Source organism: Choloepus didactylus, chromosome 1, assembly GCF_015220235.1.
Source record: "Choloepus didactylus isolate mChoDid1 chromosome 1, mChoDid1.pri, whole genome shotgun sequence".
Taxonomy (NCBI): Eukaryota; Metazoa; Chordata; class Mammalia; order Pilosa; family Megalonychidae; genus Choloepus; species Choloepus didactylus.
Window position 1 is genome coordinate 70,164,122 of NC_051307.1, and position 22,848 is coordinate 70,186,969.

Sequence of the window (22,848 nt, forward strand, 5' to 3'; positions counted from 1 at the left end):
CTCATTCTCTCAGGTTTTCTTTATCTGAGAATGTCTTAATTTCTCCTTCATTTTTGAGAGAAAGTCTCACTGGATATTAAATTCTCAGTTTGGCACTTGTTTTCTTTCAGCACTTTTAATATTTTTGTTCCACTGCCTTCTTGCTTCCATGATTTCTTATAAAGGAAAAGCAGTTAGTCTTACTGGGACTCTCTTGTAGACAATATGCAGCCTTTCTCGTGCAGTTTCCAGAACTCTCTCCCTGTCCTTTGCAATTGACAGTTTGATCAATTTCTAACAGTGTGTATTTGTCTTCAAGTTAATCCTTGATATTTGACAGTTTGGCTACTATGCATTTGGGCTTGGTTCTCTTACTGTTTATTCTGTTTGGGGTTCATTGGGCTTTTTGAATGTGCATATTCATGTCTTTCATTAAATTTGGGGAGTTTTCTGCCATTATTTCTTTGAATATTTCTTCTGCTTCTTTCTCTCTTTCTCCTACTTCTAGGACTCCCATGATGCATATATTTGTACACTTGATGGTGTACCACAGGTCTCTTAGGCTTTGTTCGTTGATTTTTTTTAATTCTGTTTTCTTTCTTTTCCCTAGCCAGTTTTATTTCAATTGTCTTGTCTTAGCATGCATTATTCTTTCTTCTGCTCAATTTGTTGTTGAAGCTCTCCAGGGATTTTTTCATTTTATTATTGCATCTTTGACTCAATATTTATGTTTGGCTCCTTTTTAAAGTTTCTTTTATTTAGATTATCATATTGTTCATTCATTGTTTTCCTGATATCTTTTAATTCTTTTTCCGCATTTTCCTTTATCTCCTTGAATATATTGAGGATCATTTTTAAAGTCTTTGTCCAGCATATGCAAACTCTGTTTTTCTTGGTTGGTGATTTCAGGATATTTATTTAAACTGTTAACTTTGAGATTTAGTCACTGAGCCGTCTGTTCCTTAAATTTGAATCCACCTAATGACGTGATCGAAATTTCCTTGAGTGCCTTTAGCTAATAAAATACATAAACCAATGGAAAAACCACCTTATACAGTCTTTGCAAATTGGCTCTATGTTTGCTAGTCTTCTTCAGAGTTCAGCCCTCCTGTGAAGATCAGAGCAATGTGAATGCAAAATGTAGGGTTCTTTCAGTTTTCTCTCCAGCCTCTGTCTTTTCCTGGGCTTGTGCTTGCTTATGGCCTTAGGAATTCCCATTTACAAGAATTTGAATGCCCCCTCTATTTCCTATGAAATAGACATTCTCCCCTCACAGATGTAGAATTGTATAACTTAAAGCAGGTAATCTTTTGCCCAGACCACTTGACTTAATTTTTTCTTACAATGCTTTAGCTGTCAGCAAGCTGCTTCTCTCAGCAGGGCAGTTGCAGGAGGGCAAGGCAGAGAGGAGTTTCTTGGTTTGGTCTTTCAGGTTTCCATCAGGTAGATTGACTCTGAGCTACAGGCACTTCAGTATGCACATGAACAGAGCCAGGGACCTAAAATTAAGTGTAGCTGCCTCTATACCACATGGGCAAGATGGTGTGGGAAGGAATGCCACAAGTTTTTCCTATTGTGTTGAGCTCAGTTTTGTTAATTTGGCCCTTTCTCAGTTAAACTGCAAACTTTTAAGTGTTTTCCAGAGTTTTGAATAATATGGCTCTGGAAATTTTTGCTAGTTGTGCCTAGATTCTGTGGGGGAACAATATCCTGGAGCATTTTATACCTCCGTCTCCATCTTGGTCCTGATTATGTTTCTTTTGAGATCCGTAAAAAATTAAATTTTTGTGTTGAGCATAACATTGAAAATACCAGATCTCAATGACCACATATTCTGTTTATACTAAGCTTTCAACATTAGATCCCAATGAAATTGAGATCTTGAAGAATTGCTTCTTCCACAGTTTTTTAAATTAGGAACACAAATAATTTGCTTTTAGTATTGTCTGTTCTTTTCCTCATCCTCCTCTATCCTGATGAAGGATCAAGAAAAAGGTGGTTTATTATGGAAAAGTAACACACTGAAAAGTGGATTAAGACTTGTCAATCATAGAAGTCCCTGATCCCACAGCCTTGCTCAGTGTCCAAGCAGTGGTGCTATAGTTGAGAAAATTTCTGGAAGATATTTGTTAATTCTTGAGTCAAAGACTTTGATGATGTTAAAAACATTCTAATCCTCTTCTAGGGCCACAGTTTTGGAAATTTTGGCCTATACAGGGTTGAAAATACTTTAAAACAACCCACGATTCCAACATTATTTCCAGTAGTATCATTAATTCACATAGGCATAAAATTTGTTTGATTTTCCACTTCTACTTTAATAAATGCAGTTAATGGACACTAATTAATAAATTAATGCTTCTGGATTTTTGCTTTGCCTCTGAGATATTTTATAGCCTTGGGCAAAATACATGCTCTTCCAGACCACAAGTGATAAATGGAGAAAATAGTGCCTTTCTTCATCTTATGGGGGCTGTAATAATCATTTAATGTGTGCAACATGCTAGATGTTATCATTATGGTATTGTATTAGATTTCTTTGGTATATTAAAGAGTAGAATATTGAACAATAATAGGATACAACAGCTTTTCAAGAAGTCTGTGGTCAAGCCACTGATAATTGCAAAATTATGCCAGATGAACTTGTTTTGTTCTCCAACCACTTCCTGAAGAGTCAGTGGGATACAAAGTATTTGAGTGGGAGAAGCATTAATGGACAGAAAGAACAAGTGTAGTCATTACTCTAGGGAATGACATAGTTCAACAACTGAACATAATTTTCTGAAATGATTAGTCTTATAATTAACATTTATACTAGTTCTGAATTGAAAATATAGCAGCTGCCCCATTTTACAACATAATATATGTTGTTAAGACATACAGTTACTGGATTCGTCTGATGCAAATTCCTATTGTTGCAATAAAATGGGCAGCTGGCCTCTAGTGAATATTTGAAAGAGGAAAATAAAATAGATTTTTTTAATAAGATCTGCATTCCTATATTATAGATGGTGAATCAAAAAGTCTTTAGGGTAACAACCTTATTACAACAATTTATTACAAATATTATAATATCCTTAGTTCTTTCCTATGCTAGCTTTGGTTCTTTGGGAAGTTGCCCCCCATTATTCAATGAAAATCTCTGATATACTTTTTTCAGGGACTATCAAAAAAATAAATATTGCTATAAGTGATTGTTAGCACTGCCTATGGAATCTCATTTCAGAGGACAAACAGGGGAAATGATATAATAAAGACATTAAGCTTAATCAGTTATATGATTTCAGTACTGAATACAGTTTTAACTGTGGGTAGTATTTAATCACATTCATTATTTTTTACATCTGTCTTTTAGAAAACAACAAAAACATGTAATCAATTATTTTTATTTTTTTTCAATTATTTTTAAAATTCTGTATAGTGTGATCTAATTCTCTACCAAAGCTATGTTTGTTTTACTAATGTCTAATATCTGTATTAGAACATTATTAGCCAGATTATTTTAGATTGTAGCAGAGTATTGTGAAATACCTCATTAGAAAATTATATACAGGCATCTATCATCTTATTCTATAAGTTAATACTGTAACTAACATAAAGTAAAAAAACATATTTTGGTATTTAAAGTCCAAATCAATCTTACTGAAATAATTATCTTCTTCATTTATTTGTTAATACTTTTTAGATATTAAGAACATTGACCATTAGTCTGTCATATATAACAGATATTTTCTCTTTTTTCAAGTTTGTTTATGGTTCTAATATGATTTTTAGTAATTTGCTCTCAAATATGAACAGAGAATCAGAGATCACCCACACATATTGAGAAAGGTTGCAGCATTAAAACAGAGACCAAAACAAGGAAACAGGAAAACGGAAAGAAGGAAGGAAGAAAGGAAAAACTAGGAAGAAATTAAGAAAATGAGGAGAAAGAAAGAGCAGAAAACGTGAGAGAACATGAGAATATGAGAGAGAACGTTGTTTTTAAACCCTTCATTTATTCAGTAAAATGTTTGAAAGATAAAAAAAAAAAAGTCCAAATCAATCACCTCTATAACAAAAACCTTGAGCCCATGGTTAAGAGTTCACACACCTTTCATAGAGGGGAAACAGCTAGATCTTATAAAAAAAATCTATTTTATCTTTCTCTTTCAAATATTCACTAGTGGCCAGCTGCCCATTTTATTGCAAACAGCTAGACAGTAACTTTGATTCAAGGTGACTTTTTTATTTTGAATCAAATAAGTTACTTTTATTTGAATAGTTGGAGAAAATCCAACTAGCATTTTTAAAAGAACTGCATTTTTATTATTTTCAGATTACTCATTCATTCGTTAACATTTTTTGGTGTGTGTAACAGGTACATTATTCCAGACACAATATTTTTTTAGTAGTTGAGGGTATCAGCTCAAAAGGCAGAATCTATTTACTAGGAAATTACTTCAGCTCTCCATGCCACCGTTTCCTCATGCATAAGAAATAGTATTTACCTCAAAGGGTTATTGTGAGGATTAAGTGCATAAATACATGTAAAAGTTATAGAACAGAACCTGAGCCACAGTTTGCTGTCAATAAATTTTAGATATCAGTGATTATCTCATTAAATCCTCACTGAGCACCTATTGGGCAGTTATTATTGTTCTGATTTTACAGGGCATCAGCTATACTAAATTACACATCCAATAAAGTAGCAGAATTCAGATTAACACTTAGAATCGTCTGAATAAAAAAAATTCATTTTCTTTCCAGTACACTGACAATAAGAGGGATTTCAGGCAAAATAAATAATGTGACCAAAAGCATGTTAGTATAGGAATGAGAACGTTTTCTGGTGGGATAATGAGAAATTAAACTTGTTTGATCTAGGCTACATGATTTTAGAGTTGTGGTAAATAATTTTGAATAGTTGTAAGGGGCCAGTTTAAAGAATATCTTAAAAGACAAGCATTATACTTTAAGATTTGTTGAGTTCAGCATTTGAAGGCAATAATTTTTGCATATCTCTAAAGGTGACAGAGAGAGGGGTGAGAGAAATGAGGATGGCTTTTCAGTAGCCTAGGTGTTAAGTCATATAGCCTGACAATTGACATCAGACCGTGAAACCATTTGCAGAGCATTGTAGATATTTCGGAGGGATCAATTATTGTTCAAAGACTGACTACCATGGGAGAAGAAAAGGAACCTAAGGAATCTGTAACATACTTTTCTAACCTGGGAGACTAGCTTCATTCATTTAGTAAACAGATCTAAGTTGATCAGTTGCTATGTGTCTGTCATTGTGTCAAGCACTGGGAATTCAGAGGTGGACAAAAGGGAAAAGAAAAAGGTCTCTGTCTACACAGAATTCACTCCAGTGGGGGAGGCTTAAGGTAAACAAGTAAACATACGTAACATATAGTGATATGTATTGTGAAACCAATAGGGCAATATAAGAAAAAGCTAATGGTAGGAACTTACCTATTTTAGATGGGTTTTTAGTGCCCCTCTGAGGTGACAATTAAGGGATGAAAAGGAGGCATGAGGAGCACTGGGGAGTATGAGAAGCACTGGGGAAGAAGATTCCAGCCCTGGTAAAATTTGAATAAAATGTGGTTGGTGGGAGAGAATGATGATTTATTTATTTATTTATTTATTTATTTATTTATTTATTTATTTATTTATATATGTGTGTGTGTTTATTCATTTATAACTATTATTCATTTATAACCATTTTTAACTGCTGAATTTGCTGTGGTGCTGGCAGTGGAATTGCAAATATCCTGAAAGTATTTGAAAATATGAATTGGTGTGAGGTCAGTATTGGAAATCTGGATTTAAGATAGAGTTGCCCTTTTAGAAATGACAGTTCACATGACAATAGATAAACTTAGAGCAGTGTTTCTGAAACTTGAGTATGCAATGCTAACGATCTTAAAGCATTGCAGATTCTGATTCAGCAGGTGTAGGCGGGAAGCTGAGAGACTATTTCTATCAAATTTCCAGATGATATTAAGTGCTACAGGTCTGGGCAGTACACTTTGAGGGTGAAGTCTGAGGAGAGAGGTTCAGGGAACAAGGAACAGGGCCTGGGACCTATTGCAGTTGAGAAGGAGGATGAGGTGACTGGGAGGGAGATGGAGAGTCAAGAATGGTTAAAGGAGAATCATGTGTGGGGACTGGAAGACAGGTATAATATTATTCCTTGAGCAGCCTTGACGTATATTTTCTACTTTTCTGGATTTTTCTAGAGTTCTAAATGTGTTCACTTTGAACCATTCACCAATATTTTATTGATGTTCTACTGTGGCTGAGGAGAAAAGCTTAATGAGTTAATGAGTAAAATACCTACTGCCACTAACCTGGCAGCAGTATCTCAACACCGTCTTAAAAATACCTTGCATTTTATAGCATTTGATGGCTTGTAGAATTTGCCTACATATATTTTCTCAATAATAAGTTACTATTTGTGCTTACATTATGCTAGATACTGTAGTAAAGTGCTTTATCTGCATCATCTCACTTAATTTTTGTGATAGCTTTATGAATTAGCTACAGTATTTAATATGTTTTACAGATAATGAAACTGAGGCTTGAAGAGGATAAAGTAACATTCCTAGAGGGAGTAAGTGACAGAGTTGGAATTTGAACTCTGGAATGTTATGCCCTCACAGTTAACAATCTTGCTATACTGCCTCCAAATTCTGGATGGTGCATATTCACTGAGTTCCATTCTAGAGAAGGGGGGAATGAGGCTGGAAGATGTTTTGAGTTGCCTGAACAATGAACAGAGGACCTGGTTCTGTTTGCTTAGTTTGTGTTTAATGTCTAGCTATGCTTGGACAGGGCAGGGGAGCCAGAATTCTCTCCCCTTGCAGAGTGGACCTCTTAATCTGTCAAAGAAGCCATCATTAGATGAATTAGTGGGATTTTGTGGTTTTAGGGCCTCTGAACACTTCCCATCCTAGAGAACTGGTTTCAGCAAACATTTAAAGAATAACTATTATAAAAAAATTAAATAGATTACACTGTAAAAATCATATAATTGCTCCTGTAATACTACAGATGAAAGCAAGCACAGAAAATTATAGTGTAAGGTTTTTAATTAGCTTCTGATTAGCTGTAAGTTTATGTTTTAAATGTACCATGCTGTACCTTATAATAAGTGGCATAAATTAAATAGCCACTAATATGTATGTGACAAAAAGTTGAATACCACAGTTCCTAGACATTTTTGCTGGCATAGTTTTGATACTTTTTACTCTAGCATTGGGGGGTGGATTATGTAGAGTTGGATTAGCTGTCACAAGACATTTTTTCAGAACATCATGGGCAATAGCTGTTTGCCTCATTGGCTATGTGGTTAGTCATTTGTTCATCTCTTAGAAAATGAGGAGGCTCTTTCATGAATGAGATCCTTTGTGGTCTAACTTTTCATAGGAGATCTATTCCTCCAATTGAAGGGAATGTTAGCCCAGGATCATAGCAAAACTAAGTTTGATTTTGTTATTTTTGGGGTGCTTTTTTGTGTGTTCTGCATTTTGAGGATCATGAACTAGAAATTTAATTTGAGTGAAAGTCAGGGCATTTTGGAGCTATATTTAATGCCTTTAACTTCCTAACTGACTGTGGGCTGGTCATTTAGAGTCTTTGAGCCTTTGTCTTCTAATTGGAAATATTTTGAGGTTAAATTAAATTATCTTGAATTTAGTTAGTCCTCTAGAGCAACCAGTAAATAGCTAGGAACAGTTAGTGAATAGTCTGGAATAGCTATTTGGGGGACATCCGTGACTGGACATACATCATACACCAGTCTGGAATGGGTGAAAGGACTGAGAACACAGCATAGAACTGGAAACCTGTTACTAATTACACCCTCCTCCTGAGACCTGGGCCCGTCTGGTCTGGGAAAATCTGATTGAGGTAATCAAAGAAACCAGGTGTCTAGACAACAAAAATTACGAGTCACACCAGGTTTAAAAACGAAGATATGGCCCAGTCAAAGGGACAAACTTACACTTCAAATGAGATACAAGAGTTGAAACAACTAATTAAAGACATTCAAACAAATATGCTAAATCAAATCAATGAGCTGGAGGAAAATGTGGCAAAAGAGATGAAGGATATAAAAAAGACACTGGATGGCCATAAAGAAGAATCCATAAGCTTGAAAAATAAAATAGCAGAACTTATGGGAGTGAAAGGCATAATAGAAGAGATGAAAAATACAATGGAGACATAAAACAGCAGCTATGAAGAGCCAGAAGAAAGGATTTATAAACTAGAGGACAAGATATCTGAAATCCTACACATAAAAGAACAGATAAGGAAAAGAATGAAAAAATATGAGCAGCATCTCAGGGAATTGAATGAAAACTTGAAGCACACAAATATATGTGTCATGGGTTTCCCAGAAGGAGAAGAGAAGGGAAAGGGGACAGATACAATCATGGAAGAAATAATCACTGAAAATTTCCCATCTCTTATGAAAGACATAAAATTACAGATCCAAGAAGTGCAATGTACCTACAGAATAGATACGAATAGACCTACTCTAAAATACTTAAAATCAGATTATCAAATGTCAAAGACAAAGAGAGAATTCTGTAAGCAACAAGAGAAAGTCGACCCATCATATCCAAGGGAAGCTTGATAAGACTATGTGTGGATTCTCAGTAGAAAACATTGAGGCAAGAAGGCAGTGGTATGATATATTTAAGGTACTGAAAGAGAAAAACTGCCAACCAAGAATTCTATATCTGGCAAAATTGTCCTTCAAAATGAGGGAGAGTATAAAATGTTTTCAGACAAACAGACACTGAGAGAGTTTGTGAACAAGATGACTGCTCTTTAAGAAATAATACACACTTTAGACAACCTTTTTTAGGTTCTAAAGAATTGGGGTAGCTGGTGGTGGATACCTGAAACTATTAAACTACAACCCAGAACCCATGAATCTCGAAGACAGTTGTATAAAAATGTAGCTTATGAGGGGTGACAGTGGGATTGGGAATGCCATAAGGACCAAACTCCACTTTGTCTAGTTTATGGATGGATGTGTAGAAAAGTAGGGGAAGCAAACAAACAGACAAAGGTACCCAGTGTTCTTTTTTACTTCAATTGCTCTTTTTCACTCTAATTATTATTCTTGTTATTTTTGTGTGTGTGCTAATGAAGGTGTCAGGGATTGATTTAGGTGATGAATGTACAACTATGTAATGGTACTGTAAACAATCGAAAGTACAATTTGTTTTGTATGACTGCGTGGTATGTGAATATATCTCAATAAAATGATGATTAAAAAAAAAAAAAAAAAAGAAATAATAAAAGGATGCTACAGGCAGATAGGAAAAGACAAGAGAGAGAGGTTTGGAAGGCTAGGGGCATGTATGATACCAGAAGGAAAGATAGAAGATAAAGACTAGGACTGTATAACTTAGTGAAACTTAGAGTGGTCAATGATGGTGATGGTGATTAAATGTACTAATATAAGAATGTTTTTACATGAAGGAGAACAAATGAATGTCAACATTTCAAGGTGTTGAAAATTGGATGTATAGGGGAAAAAATAGAATCAATGCAAACAAGAGCCTATAGTTAACAGTAACATTGTAATATACTTCCATTAATTGTAACAAAGGCAATCCACCAAAGCTAAATGTCAATAAGAGGGAGATATAAGGGAGGGTATGGAATTCTTGGTGTTGTTGTTATCTGACCTTTTCATTGTAATTTTTTTTATTTTTGTCTATCTTTTGTATTTTTATTCTTCACTTTTTTTCTCTCCTCTTCCTCTTTTTTTGTGGTAGAAATGGAAATATCTTCATATAGATTGTGGTGATAAATGCATAAATATGTGATCATACCTGGAGTCACTGATGGATTGTATGGTGCGTGAATAAAACTGTTTTTGAAAAATCAAATTATCCTTATGGTTGGTGTAAAACAGAAGAACATATCCATTCTATTTTGAAGATTCTTGAAACCTGATTTCTTTCTATAATATCTTGGATATCAAAAATTATATTTTTCCAATTATGCAAATTGGATTAGCTTCTTAAATAAGATTCTTCTGAATTTGACTTGGATCTCATTGGGAAAATGCTATAAAATTCTTAAGCACACCCAGAATTCAATAAGATTTAGACGCAACCCCTGAACACCTCTACTGGGACACTGATGATTACTTATATCTTTTTAGTTACTTTTAGGATTAACAGAAAATGGAGGAAAGTATATAACAGCTGGCAAACGAAGTTCAAGAGTATATGTCACTGTACGGTCACCCAAGGGCCTTTGCTCTAGCTCACCTTGGGTATGCTTAAGAAGTTTGGATAATGTGGAACAACTATTCACTTCAAATGCAAATGCAAATTAGGATATAAATGGTGTATTTTTTTCCTGTATATTCAGAAACATGGCTAGTTTTAACAACAAATGAACAAAAGAGAATCATTAGACTTTTAAAAAACTTGTCTGTTTTCCTGTTTCCATTATTTGATTAAATAAAATCAACATTTAACCAAATAGAGATAGTCTTGTACTTTATATACAATGATTGGGATATTTCTCTTACATTTGAACAGTCATTCCATCTGGACAGACATGGAAATTCTGCTGCCTTCACCAGTGTCAGGTGGATTGTATTTTCCTTAAGGATTGGGAAAGGAAGGGGAAAAAAGGACATCATGTTTTTTTAATCATCACTACTACCACCCTTTCCAAAGAACATTCTCCAGTTCTTAGTAATTCTGCACAATGGGGAAATGAAGGGAAAACAAACTGGAGAGAGAGTGTATGTGGAGAGAGAGAAGGCAGGGTAACTGGGAGAGCAGAATGAGACGTAAAGGTGATTTTTACCTCCCTTTTACCAAAGGACACCCCACTGACTGTACTCCTTTTCCTGGCAAGTTTCAGCTGCCCCTCCACTTACAGGGCTTTTCTTTCATGCCTAATAGAGGTAGAGAAGAGAGACAAAGTGCTGAGAAACAGAGAAAAATAAAGGGACAGTGTAGGGAATGAAAGGCAAACCCTAGTATAGAGTGCCTTAAAACTTCTATTTCTGCCACATTTTGCCTTCTGTCTCCAGTGCTTTATCACCATAATCTGAAAATTGTCAAGGAATGGTGGTGGGGTGAGGAACCTGGAAGCTGGAAAGCTCTAGTCCTAGCTAGTTCCTCTGCCTTGTGTGATAACCTTGCCTAGAGCAAGGAATCTTAACCCCTGAGTTTCTGAGTAGTCCTTAAATTACCTTTACAGAGTTCTTTTCTCCCTCAAATTGTTGGCAAAGTTAGGAGTATCTTTGAAGGTTTGGGGAGAGAGAGTCCACAGAATTTAACACTTTCTTAGATACACTGTAACGTCATTTTGGCTCATCATAGCCTAATCCACTTGTGCTTTTTACTCTGTTCTTATCTTGCCTCCGTGGGCTCTTGTGAAAACCTGTCCACTATGTGCCCAACAGTCATTCCATTGGAAAATGCCCACAAATGATATAACTTCAAAGGAAGTTTCCAGATAAATTAGTTCAAGATTGGAGACTACATATAATATTCATTAAAAAGTAATGGGGAAATCAAATGCTGGATCGAGATAATATATTGCCCACACACAAATAGAATTTTGTAGAAGAAAGGATAATATTTTAAAATCCTTCATTTGTAATCCTGAAGCATCTGAACTCAATATTTGGATGCCTAGAAAGGCCTGGAGTTGCTATGTGCTCTTGGGAGATCACTACTCATATCCTTTGTAAAATCCCCATGACTGAGTAAATATTATCAGACAAACTTAGAATTAGAAATAAAAAGATTTGTAGGACTAAAAGGCCCTCTGACAGAATAAATGTACCACATAAGGCTTAGCCAACCTGAAAATAATAAAGTCTAAACAGAAATCCATGCACATCAAGAGTTTTCTTTATCTTAACTTCAATTTTTACCACGTATGTCCTTCAACTATTGATTTGAAAAGAAAAGGTTTTTGTTTTTAAAGTTCTTCTTTTTCCAAGATATTGTAATATTCCTGTTTTCTGGCACTGGGAAGAGATTAGTTGAGTCCTCCATAAATATTTTTAAAATTTTATGTGTGATTCATGTATTATAGATAAATACTAGAAATATGATAAAAACAAACACAAATTGCAAGGGATAAGTATTGCAGTACTGACTTCTCATAAGTATTTCAGAAGTTATGCTTTTAAAAGGGAATTCATAAAACACTGCATTTATTAATAAGTCCTTTGTTTGTCTCACTTATGGAGACATGGTATTCGTTGTGTAGTCCGTTACACAGATTAATACTACTATTTTCTGAGATAGTTAAAGCATGTAAGAAAACAAGGTGATCAGAAAATATATTGGGCATTATTCTCTAGACTGGAATTTGTATAAACAGGCCCTTAAAGAAAGCAGAATGAACCTTTAATCTTTATGACTCAGTAACTTGCATTTCGACATTTATCTTCAATGGAAACTTCACGTGGGACACACAAAAAAAACACTCTTAATGAATGTATGCTGACATTCTTATTTCCGGAAAAATATCAAATGTGATATGATCCATTATTCTATCTGCAGGAAGTCTACTTTGCTTTTTAAAACTTAATATTAGGTTTCAACCCTGCTAACTGCCATCCTTCTTTTGGTTGTAACATCAGTGGACTAACATCATAAAAGCATCTGCCTGAAGCAAATATACTGTCAAACAGAGAATCCCAAGAAATCAAATATAAGAAGAATAAAAAATGAGAGGCATGTTTCATTAAATGTCTTCTACACCTGCTTCCTTTATCTTTTAGGCCTATTTGCTAAACCCTACTGGTTATCCTTAATTTTTTTAAAGCCCCAGGCATATGAGCTATTGGTTATTTTTGTTACTGCACTGAACATTTCTCTCATAATATTACATTATTAAGGATAATGGCTTAGTATTTTAAAAAATAGTGTTCAGTGTGTAGGGGATCTCCATGGAAGTGTTTGAACTAAAGAAAGTTTATAGTTGCTAAGCAGATTGGTTATTTATTTAGCTGGCTCTGTAAATAAAGAGCATATTTAAACAGCTGGTATCTCTGTGTTTCTACCATTAATCTTCTTCAGAGAGGTTGTGACAAGAAGTGATATTTAGCAATAATTTTTAAAAATGTTAGTGAAAACTAATTGATTATGCAATTTGTATTTTATTTTCAATGCACTTTAAAAATAATGTGTAATCTATGCACTTAAATGCATTTTAGAGCTAAAGTGATCTTCACCTACAAAATTTATTTTGTTTTTGAATGAGACACTGTTTGTTTCTTAATGATCTGCATTGAATTAGCTGTCTGTTAAAATTCATTTCTCTAAAGTGCTGTTTGGGAAATTTCAGTTTTGGAGATTGTTTTTTAAACTACTCATCTTACCAAGAGAACCTAAAAAGGAAATGAGTATTGAAACCAAAAAACCAACAACACCTGAACAAACAGATTGTTGTATAGGCAATCTTGAAAAATTTTAAATCTATGCAGTAGAGCAATGAATGATAATTTAAACAAAAACAACCTTTGCATATTTTTTTCATGGACACTACCTTTTTATAATAAAAATTATTTTAGATTAGTTTTAGACTTATAGAAAAGTTGTGAAGATAGTACAGAGTTCCCTTATACTCCTTACCCAGTTTCCTATACTTTAACATCTTACATTAGTACATTTGTCATAAAGAGCCTATATCAATGCATCATTAATTAAAATACATATTTTATTCAGATTTTCTTGGTTTTTACCTAATATCCTATCCAGGATACCACATTATATTTAGTTGTCATGTCTTCTTAGTTGCCTCTTGGCGGTGACGATTTTTCAGATTTTGCTTTTATTTTTGATGACCTTGAGAGTTTTCAGGGTTACTGGTCAGATATTTTATAGAATATCCTTCTATTGGGATTTGTTTGATGCTTTCCTCATGATTAGATTGGGAATGTGGGTTTGAGGGAGGAAGATGACAGTGATAAAGGGCCATTCTCATTACACCATATTCAGGATACATATATATTACCGCTAGTATTTGCCCTGATCACAAGGCTCAGGTATTGTTTGTCAGATTTTTCCACTGTAAAGTTACTCTCCACCTCCTCCTTTCCATAACGTACTCTTTGGAAGAATGTCACTATGCTTAGCCCACAGTTAAAAGAGTGGGGATTTATATACCACTTCCTCGATGGTGGAGTATTTACCCAAATTATCTGGAATTTTTCTGCATGGAAGATTTGGCTATTCTCCTCTATTTATTTATTTATGCAATCATTTATATCTGTGTGGACTCATGGATCTTCATTTTATACTTTCAGTTATAATCTATTAGTGCTTTATTTTTTTTTGCTCAAATTGTTCCAGACTCTATTTTTTGAATTATTTATTTTTATTTGGAAGTTCCTAGTACAGTGCCAGAAACAGTAGATGCTTAAAAAATGGTAATTGAATGTGAATCTAGATATATGAATATGTTCACATGCCTTTTCCTAATTAAGAAATAGGAAACATACTTTACTGAGATGCACTTAATCCTGAATTGCAGATCCTCACTTCTACCCTTAGAGAAAAACAAGGGGAGACATAGTGTATCATTTAGATATTGCTACAGTAATGTAGCATCACAAACAGCTCCCAAAATCGATCAGCAAACAACAGTAAGCATTTATTTATCTCAGGAGTTCATGAGTGTGTAGGGTAGTGCCATCTGGGCTAAGTTTAGCTGATCTTGGCTGGGCTTACTCATGTGTGGAGGTGGGGAGAAGGCAGGAGGAGAGAAGTCATCTGGAACCAGTTATGCCTCAAGTGGCATAACTGGGGCAACTCAGCTGTGGTCTATGATTATGTTTTTTTCATGAAGAACAGCCTGCATATGTTCTCATGGCAATGGCCAATGGCATTCAGAAATGTGCTTTTCTCAAGCTTCTGCTTGCATCCCATTTGCTATCATCTCAGTGACCAAAGCAAGATGGAAGGTGAGCCAAAATTCAGAAAGTGGGGAAATGGATTGAACCTGAATGAGAGAAACTACAGTCACATGGCAAATGTAGTGTGCACAGGAAGTGGTGAAGACCAGGGTTATTAAAGCCATTAAAGCAATCAATATACCATGCATAACTATGTTAGGGAAAATGTCTAAGCTCTCATGGGTGTGCGTCTATTGTTTTTAAAATAAGTTTCCACCCTGTTTTATTATGAATTATGACAGCAAATGGAAATGCAGCATTATCATTAACTATGTCATATTTCAGAAGCTGTTCTTTCCAAACTGATGACAAAATCATTTAAAAGTATAAGGTAGTAATTTACTTTTCAATTCTGCACACATCTTGGATTATAATGAAATCTTATTGAGCAAGTGCTTTTTAATAGGGGTGTGTTTCTAATATGAATGAGGATTTCATGCTGCAAAACTTGAAGTGTAATAAAGAAGAGGAATGCAAAATGAAAGAATGAGCTAAGCCTATAAAGCTTCTCCATATACATTTCTACCAGATTTAGACATATGAATAACCTATTGTTAGTGAATATTCAGGAAAGGATAAACTATTATAAAGAGTTATCCATGGTAATGCTCTTTCAAATAGAGCTATTAACAATTGCAAAATTTACAATTTGCTAATTTGTTGTTTTAGAGTTTGTTTAAAATAAAACAAGCCTTTAAGAATTCATGGATATAAAGTGCTATTTTTTTCTGTTGAAAATGAAAATAAAACAACCTGAAATAAATCTTTTTCCTCAAAATATTTGAAAATATTCATGAATTGTAATTAAATGTAAAGTTCTATGTTTCATATCTCACATTCCAAATACAGTCCTGAAAGAAGCAGTTTCTATTATTACATTTCCCTTACAGAGCTGCTTATGTTTGTAGCAGCTTTTTTTAAAATTTTTTATTGTGAAATATAATATATATGCAGAAAAGTGATAAATTTCAAAGTACCGTTCAACAAATAGTTATAGAGCAAATTTCAAAATATGGTATTGGTTACAGTTCCACAATGTCAGGTGGTTCTTTCTAGCTTTTCTAATAATCTAGAGACTAACAAGAAATATCAATATAATGATTCGGTAGTCACAAACATTTGTTAAATCCTGTCTTCTCTGTTACAACTCCTCACCCTCATTTGTTCTTTCTCTCAATCTTTAGGGATATTTGGACAATGACCATTCTAACTTCTTCATGTTGAAAAGGGGTATCAGCATTATGCAGTAGGGGGATGCAGCTAGTTGATGTTCTTGGAAAGACTGATGCCTCTGAGTTTCAGGGTTTATCTGGCATAGGAACAATCTGGAGGTTTTAAGTTTCTGAAAAATAAACTTAGTGAGTGACAATGTTATAGAGCCTCAGATAGAGCCCTGAGTTTTCTTTAGGGTTTTCAGGAATACTGTTGGGGCTTGGCCTACCATGGCAATTAGCAGTATCTGGCTGAAGCATACATAAGAGTAACCTCCAGATTAGCCTCTTGACTCTATTTGAAATCTCTTAGCCACTGAAACCTTATTTTGCTGCATTTCTTTTCCGCCTTTTGGGGGATCACATGATGCCAGGGCCAGGCTCATCCCTAGAAGTCATGTCCCATGTTGCCAGGGAGACTTAGAGAGAGGCCACATTTGAGCAAAAAAAGAGGTTCTCCGAGGGTGACTCTAGGGCATAATTATAGGTAGGCTTAGCTTTGCCATTATAGAAATAATTTTCGTAAGAGCAAGCTTCAAGATCAAGGGCTTGGCTTATTAAATTGGGAGTCCCTAATGCTTGAGAGAATATCAGGAATCTCTCAGGTGGAGAAGTTTAATAATTCCATATTTTTTCTCCAGTCCCTCAAGGGACTTTGCCAATACTTTTTTATCTGTGGCAGCATTTTGTAGTGAAAAATATATAAGCTTCACATCCAGGTAGACCTGGGTTGAAATCCTGAATCTGTCCTTTTTAAACTGGTTTAACATGTTTTGACCTCTGAGAGCCTCAGTTTCCTTACCTGTATAAAGGAAGTGATCGTGTCTATTTCATATGGATCTTGTGAGAATTTAATGATATTTCAAATGTTAAACTTATCACAGTGCTTCACACATAATAAGCTCCTTTCTGATATTTTGATATCGCTACCTTCTAAGCTATGCACTTTTACATTTATTTAATACCTTACTTCCCAATAGCTACTTTATAAAAGTCGTTCTGTCATATGCTGGGGTACATGAATCTACTCATTTTTAGATTGTCTGCCTTATACCTAGCACTTTGTCTCAAATGTAGGTATGGAAAAATGCAGACTAGAAAGAAAATACCCCTGCAAAGTCTGAACAAAACTCAAATGCCTAGCACAAACTGTTACGTTACTATAAGAATTTATATGCACTCTTGTTCTAATCATATTCCCTAAAATGTAACAGGAACCATAAATGACTTTATATAACCATTTTTGCCCCACTAATATTAGCATGAAAAAGATTTTCATTGGGGTGTGTGAGTATGTGTCTGTGTGGTATGCATATACATATATATTTTAAGCTGGTAAACTTCATTCAGAACACTTTGAGAAATGACCACATAGTATAGCAATAAGTATTGCAAATATTAAAATTTAGTTTTAATATCATTTTATCCTCCTTCTGGAGACAGTGAAAACTCTTGCTGATGGTTGAAACAATCAGGCTGCAATGTGAGATAAATTTCTAAGAACTGTTCTTAGTTTAATTCATCTGCTATTATCAGATCCCAGGATATCCTAGATGACACCAGGTCCTTAATTCCAAAGTCAGTATAGGATCAACAGGCTCAATTGATAAATAGATGTTTGATGTGCAGTTTTCAAATCACACGAATCCTGGTTCACTGAAACATTCTATTAATCCGGCCAAGGAATTTTTTCACTACAGGATCCTGAATATCATATTGCATAGAATCCATAAATAAGTGTTATGTCTAAACCACCAAATTCCTCCTTTACCTCTTTTGAATGGTATGGAGAACGCTTAGCTTTCTAAACAGAGCTTGACATTGCTTCAATCACTGTAAGAAATATATGTACACTATCAAACAAGCTGACACACTGAAAACTGGGCTATAGACAGTGAATTTAAATTTTGTGATGGACATGTGATGATCTGGTCAAAGTGACTCTTTCAACTAAAAAATCCTTTATCCCTTGCAAAAAAAGTACTCCTCAGTCCGTTGCCAGGATGAAGACTGAGTGATTAAGGGTAATGAAGGCATTTTTTATACTTCCATTTCCCATTCCCAAAATGTCACTTACTTCATTGTCCTGCCATGTGGGTATACTGGAAGGGCCTTAATTATAAGACTAGCTAGTCTGAAAATGTAAGACAAAGGTGCTCTTGGTGTTAAGAATTCTTTATGATTCATACCAAACATAAAATCTTTTCTATTCTCCCCATGAACTGACTTTCTCTTTAAATTCTTTGGTATTTATGGAATTAATAATGGTCTGCATTAACACAAAGGCTATCATTTGTGAACTTCAAAGCATTTATTTGTTACATACTATGGTTATTTGGTATGACTATAAATTATTTTATGATTGATATGGGAGTGAGAACACAGTAAGAGAAACAACTAAAGTGTAATTTGGGAAAACTTTCAAATACATTAGATTTCAACTTAACTAATTGTCTTAGTTTTATATAGCCCAAGCTAAATTAGAAGGAACTGTGCATGTATATCTTTGCTAATATCTATTTTGTTTTTAAATTAGACTTTAATTTAACATGTCATATTCTTATTTCAAAATTATATTAGGAAGAATATTTTGCCTCAGATTTTGAGATTCTTTCACTAAAAAAAATCATATCTTAATGCTTGTAAATGTATTCTACATTGGCCTTTTATCCTCTTGGGCAATTACTAAAGTAATTCATAGACCTGTTCTTACTGGTAAGTAGGGATAAATTAAATTTGTCAGGACACTAAAGTAGCATTAGATTATTTATGTTCCATTGACCTAAAAGATAGCAAATCCTCCAGAAATGAAGCAGTTTATTTCTTAAGTCTTGTGTAAGTTTATTTTGGATTTTAAGGGTGTTAATGAAATCGTTGTTTAATGAGCTCTTATTTAGTAAAATACACTGTCACTATAAAATTCCTTGCCATTTCTCTTAGTGACAATACATGCATGTAAAAATCATGAACCAGTTTTCTGCATGTGAATGGAATCTCAGCTTAAGTAACTATTTAAAACTCTTATGTATGGGATTTAAAAGCAAGTCTCTAGAAAGACACTATGGTATTAAAATAAGTGAAATCATATGGTTTTCTATGGTATAGTCTTTGCTTCTGCTACTTAGTGCTATGACTTTGGGCAAGTACTTTAATTTCAACTGTAAAAAGGGGGCATTTATGTTGATGATCCCTAAAGTCATTTTAGGCTGCAGCTACTTCTGCTGCTGCTTCTCTTCCTCCTTTTTTCTTCTCCTTCTTTTTCTTCTTCTCCTCCTCCTCCTCCTTCTTCTCCACTTTCTCCCCCTCCTCCTCCACTTCCTTCTTCATTTTTTTTTAAATAAATTGTAACTGTCTCTAAAATGTGAATTGTTCTTTTGCTACTTGTAAACAATGCCTAGGGTGGTTTATTATTGGCAAAAGTTAAGGAGTAATTGTAACTTACTTCAGTTGTACATTCAGTAGTGCTCAAACAACCAGTGGCAAGTCACACAAGGAAAAACCCATCTAGAGCTGTTAAAAGAAAAATAAATGCAACCCTTTCTCTTTTTGAATTTTAATGTGAATAAATTAAAAAGAGGACATAAACACTGCTGGACATTTCTAAGAGCACATTATGGCTATTATTGTTTTCCCCCAAGGGGTTCTATTCATTTCTACTATTTAATTATAGGGCCCTAAGAGATTGACATAATGTTATCGGAGGATGTGATTGTTGACTCTTTCAATAGCAAGTAGTAAGAATCTGACTCAAAGTGGATAAGCGAAATTTATCAGGTCACATGACTACAAAGTAATTGGGTAGGACTGGCTGCAGGTCTAGAATTCAGGGCTCAGATGATGCTAAGATAAACATCTTGCCATCACTTGCCTTGGTTTTCTTTTACCTTGACTTCATTTGGGCAACTTCTTACTATGGTATGTTGGATGGCCAGGATTACAATCCATCCACTCAGCAACCTCAGTGTAAAAAGCTTCTATTTCTTGATAGTTCCCATGCAAGTACTTCAGTTGAGTCTCCCTGCCCTCTATTGGGTCACATGACCACTGAACCAATCACTATGGCCAATGAGATGTACTCTTCCGAATTGAGTGTGTACTCTCTGGAACCTGTCAGGTTGGGAATGAGGTGGGAATGAGATCGGTTTGACTGCACAGCATATGCTGAGGATTTGGGAAAAGTGGTGACACAAATGACATTCAGCATGCTATTCCCAGCCAAGTGAAATGTTGCTGGTTTTGTACAAGCTATAGATATCCACAAGAATGATGAGTCCAAGGGGAAAAAAAGGAGAAGTTAGAAAGGGAGGCACCATTCTTGCAACAACTATATTTTGAATGTTATTATTTGTCCTATATATGAAGCATTCAGAATTAAACAAAACAGACAAAAATCCATGTCCTTGTGTAGATTATTCAGGTAGAAGTGATTGAATGTGTGTTGACCTCTGGCAAAATATTGATGTTATGTATTTCATGATGTGGGAGCAATGTGGATCCAAGTTTGGTTCAAGACTATATTTGGTTGATTAATTAATTTCTCACTTCTACCGTCTATAATTCTGGGGAAAAGTTTTAAAATGTTTGCTTTTAGTCTCCTTGCCATTGATTTATTATCCATGATAATATTTACAAACCACTGAAAGCTTAGTAATAAAATTTTAAACCTACAAAATATACCATATTAGAGCCAACTTTGCCTATTTTTTTAATTTATTTTTTATAATATTTATTAGAGAAATTGTAAGTTTACAGAAAAATCTTGCAGAAAATACATATACCACCCTATTATTAATATCTTGCATTAGTGTGATACCTTAGAACATTGGTATATTTGTACCAGTAACTATAGTCCATTGTTTACAACAGGGTACATTGTTGTGTTGTATAGTCCTATGTTTTTTGGAAAATTTTATTCTACTAATATATATATATAATCTCAAATTTCCCCTTTTAACCATATTCAAAGATATAATTCAGTGCTGTTAATTACAATGTGTTCTACCATCACCATAATCCATTACCAAAACTTGACTTTCAACCCAAATAGAAAATCTGTACATTTTAAGCATTAACTCCCCATTCCCTACCTTCATCCCATCTTTTGGTAGCCTATATTCTAGATTCTGACACTATGAATTTGCTCATTCTAATTATGTCATATCAGTCAGATGATACAGTATTTGTACTTTTGTGTCTGGCTTATATCAATCAACATAATGTCTTCAAGGTTCATCTATGTTGTTGCATGTATCAAAATTTAATTCATGTTTATGGTTGAATAATATTCCATTACATATATAGCACATTTTATTTATCCATTCATTGGTTGATGGATACTTGGGTTGCTTCCATCTTTTGCCAATTGTTAATAAGGCCACTATGAACATCAGTGTGCAAATATCTGTTTGGGTCCCTGCTTTCAAATCTTGTGGGTATATACTTTGAAGTGGGATTGCCAGATGTCATGGTAATTCTATACTTACTTTCTGAGGAACTGCCAATCTGTCTTCTACAGAGACCGGGATTCCCATAATGCATATATAGATATGCTTGATGGTGTTCCACAGGTGCCTTATGCTTTGTTCATTCTTTTTTATTCTTTTATCTATCTGCTCCTCAGCGTGTATTGTCTTCAAGTTCCCTGACTGTTTCTTCTCCCAATCTGCCGTTGAAACCGAGTAGGGAATTTTCCCTTTCAGTTACTGTGTTCTTCAGTTCTAGAACTTCTTCAAAGAGATTCCCATATTGTTCCTTCATGGTTTTCCCCATATCCTTCAGTTCTTTCTTTGTGTTTTCCTTTATCTCCTTGGGAACATTTTGGATCAGTATTTCAAAGTTGCTGTCTCTTAAGTCCAAAGTCTGGTCCTCTTCCTTGATGGTTTCTTGATTTTTACCTTGTTCCTTTGGATAGGCCATCATTTCTTGTTTCTTTGTTGTCTTGTAATCTTTTTGCACATTGTGCATTTTAATATTTTAAAGTGTTATCTATGGGATTTAGTCTCTGGGCTGTCCCTTAAGTTTTTATCTAGCTAGTGATATGACAAAGAGATTTTCTTGAATGCCAGGGGCAAATCAAAACAAACATACCAAGGCAAAAAGCACCTTTCATTCTCTTTGCAAATGGAGTCTGCTTTAGCTGGTAGTCTCCTTCAAAGCCTAGACCTCCTATTAAGAAGATCAGCCCAAGGCAAATGTTAAGAAGCGCAGGATCCTTAGGTCTTATGTGACCTTGTGTTGGAGCTGGAGGCTGGGAGCCTGCTTCTTCTATTGGGCTTGTGCTTGCTAAAGGCCTTAGGAATTCCCTGTTTACAGTTTACAGTAGCTTAAGTGAATGCCCTGTCTACTCCCTTTCAAATAAACTGCTCGACTTCTTGGTACTCTTTTGAGTGATGTAATGCAGGTAGTCCTTTGCCCCAGCTGTTTCAACTTAATTGTTTCTCACACTGTCTCAGCTGTCTGCAAGCAGCTTCTCAGACCTCGGGACAAACCCTGGGAGGGTGAGCCAGAGACTTCTGTAGGATAAATTGACACTGACACATATGCACCCCAGTGTGCACACAGGGGTCACTTTAATCCCTCTGGAATAAGGCCAGGGATCCACAATGGAAGTACAAGTTTGCTCCACTCTGTGTTTTGGAGGGGTGGAGAAGAGGCCAGCAAATGCACCAGGAGCTTATTCTATGGCCTTGAAGCTGAGTTTTCTTAATT

The 22,848-nt window shown here is 34.8% G+C and overlaps 1 protein-coding gene and 1 long non-coding RNA gene across 7 annotated transcripts in view; one reads left to right on the top strand and one right to left on the bottom strand.

Annotated features, from left to right (window-relative positions):
* The window catches only part of ALCAM (activated leukocyte cell adhesion molecule), a 217,341-nt gene that overhangs the window by 48,162 nt on the left and 146,331 nt on the right, over positions 1-22,848 (top strand). The gene's annotated exons all lie outside the window — the stretch shown is intronic.
* The window catches only part of LOC119532654, a 69,768-nt gene that overhangs the window by 21,276 nt on the left and 25,644 nt on the right, over positions 1-22,848 (bottom strand). The window contains exon 2 of one of the 5 annotated variants that reach the window (XR_005216568.1): positions 5,437-5,546. The exons of the other annotated variants lie outside the window; for them this stretch is intronic. This is a non-coding gene — a long non-coding RNA (uncharacterized LOC119532654). The remainder of the gene's footprint in view (positions 1-5,436; positions 5,547-22,848) is intronic. 5 annotated transcript variants of the gene reach the window in all.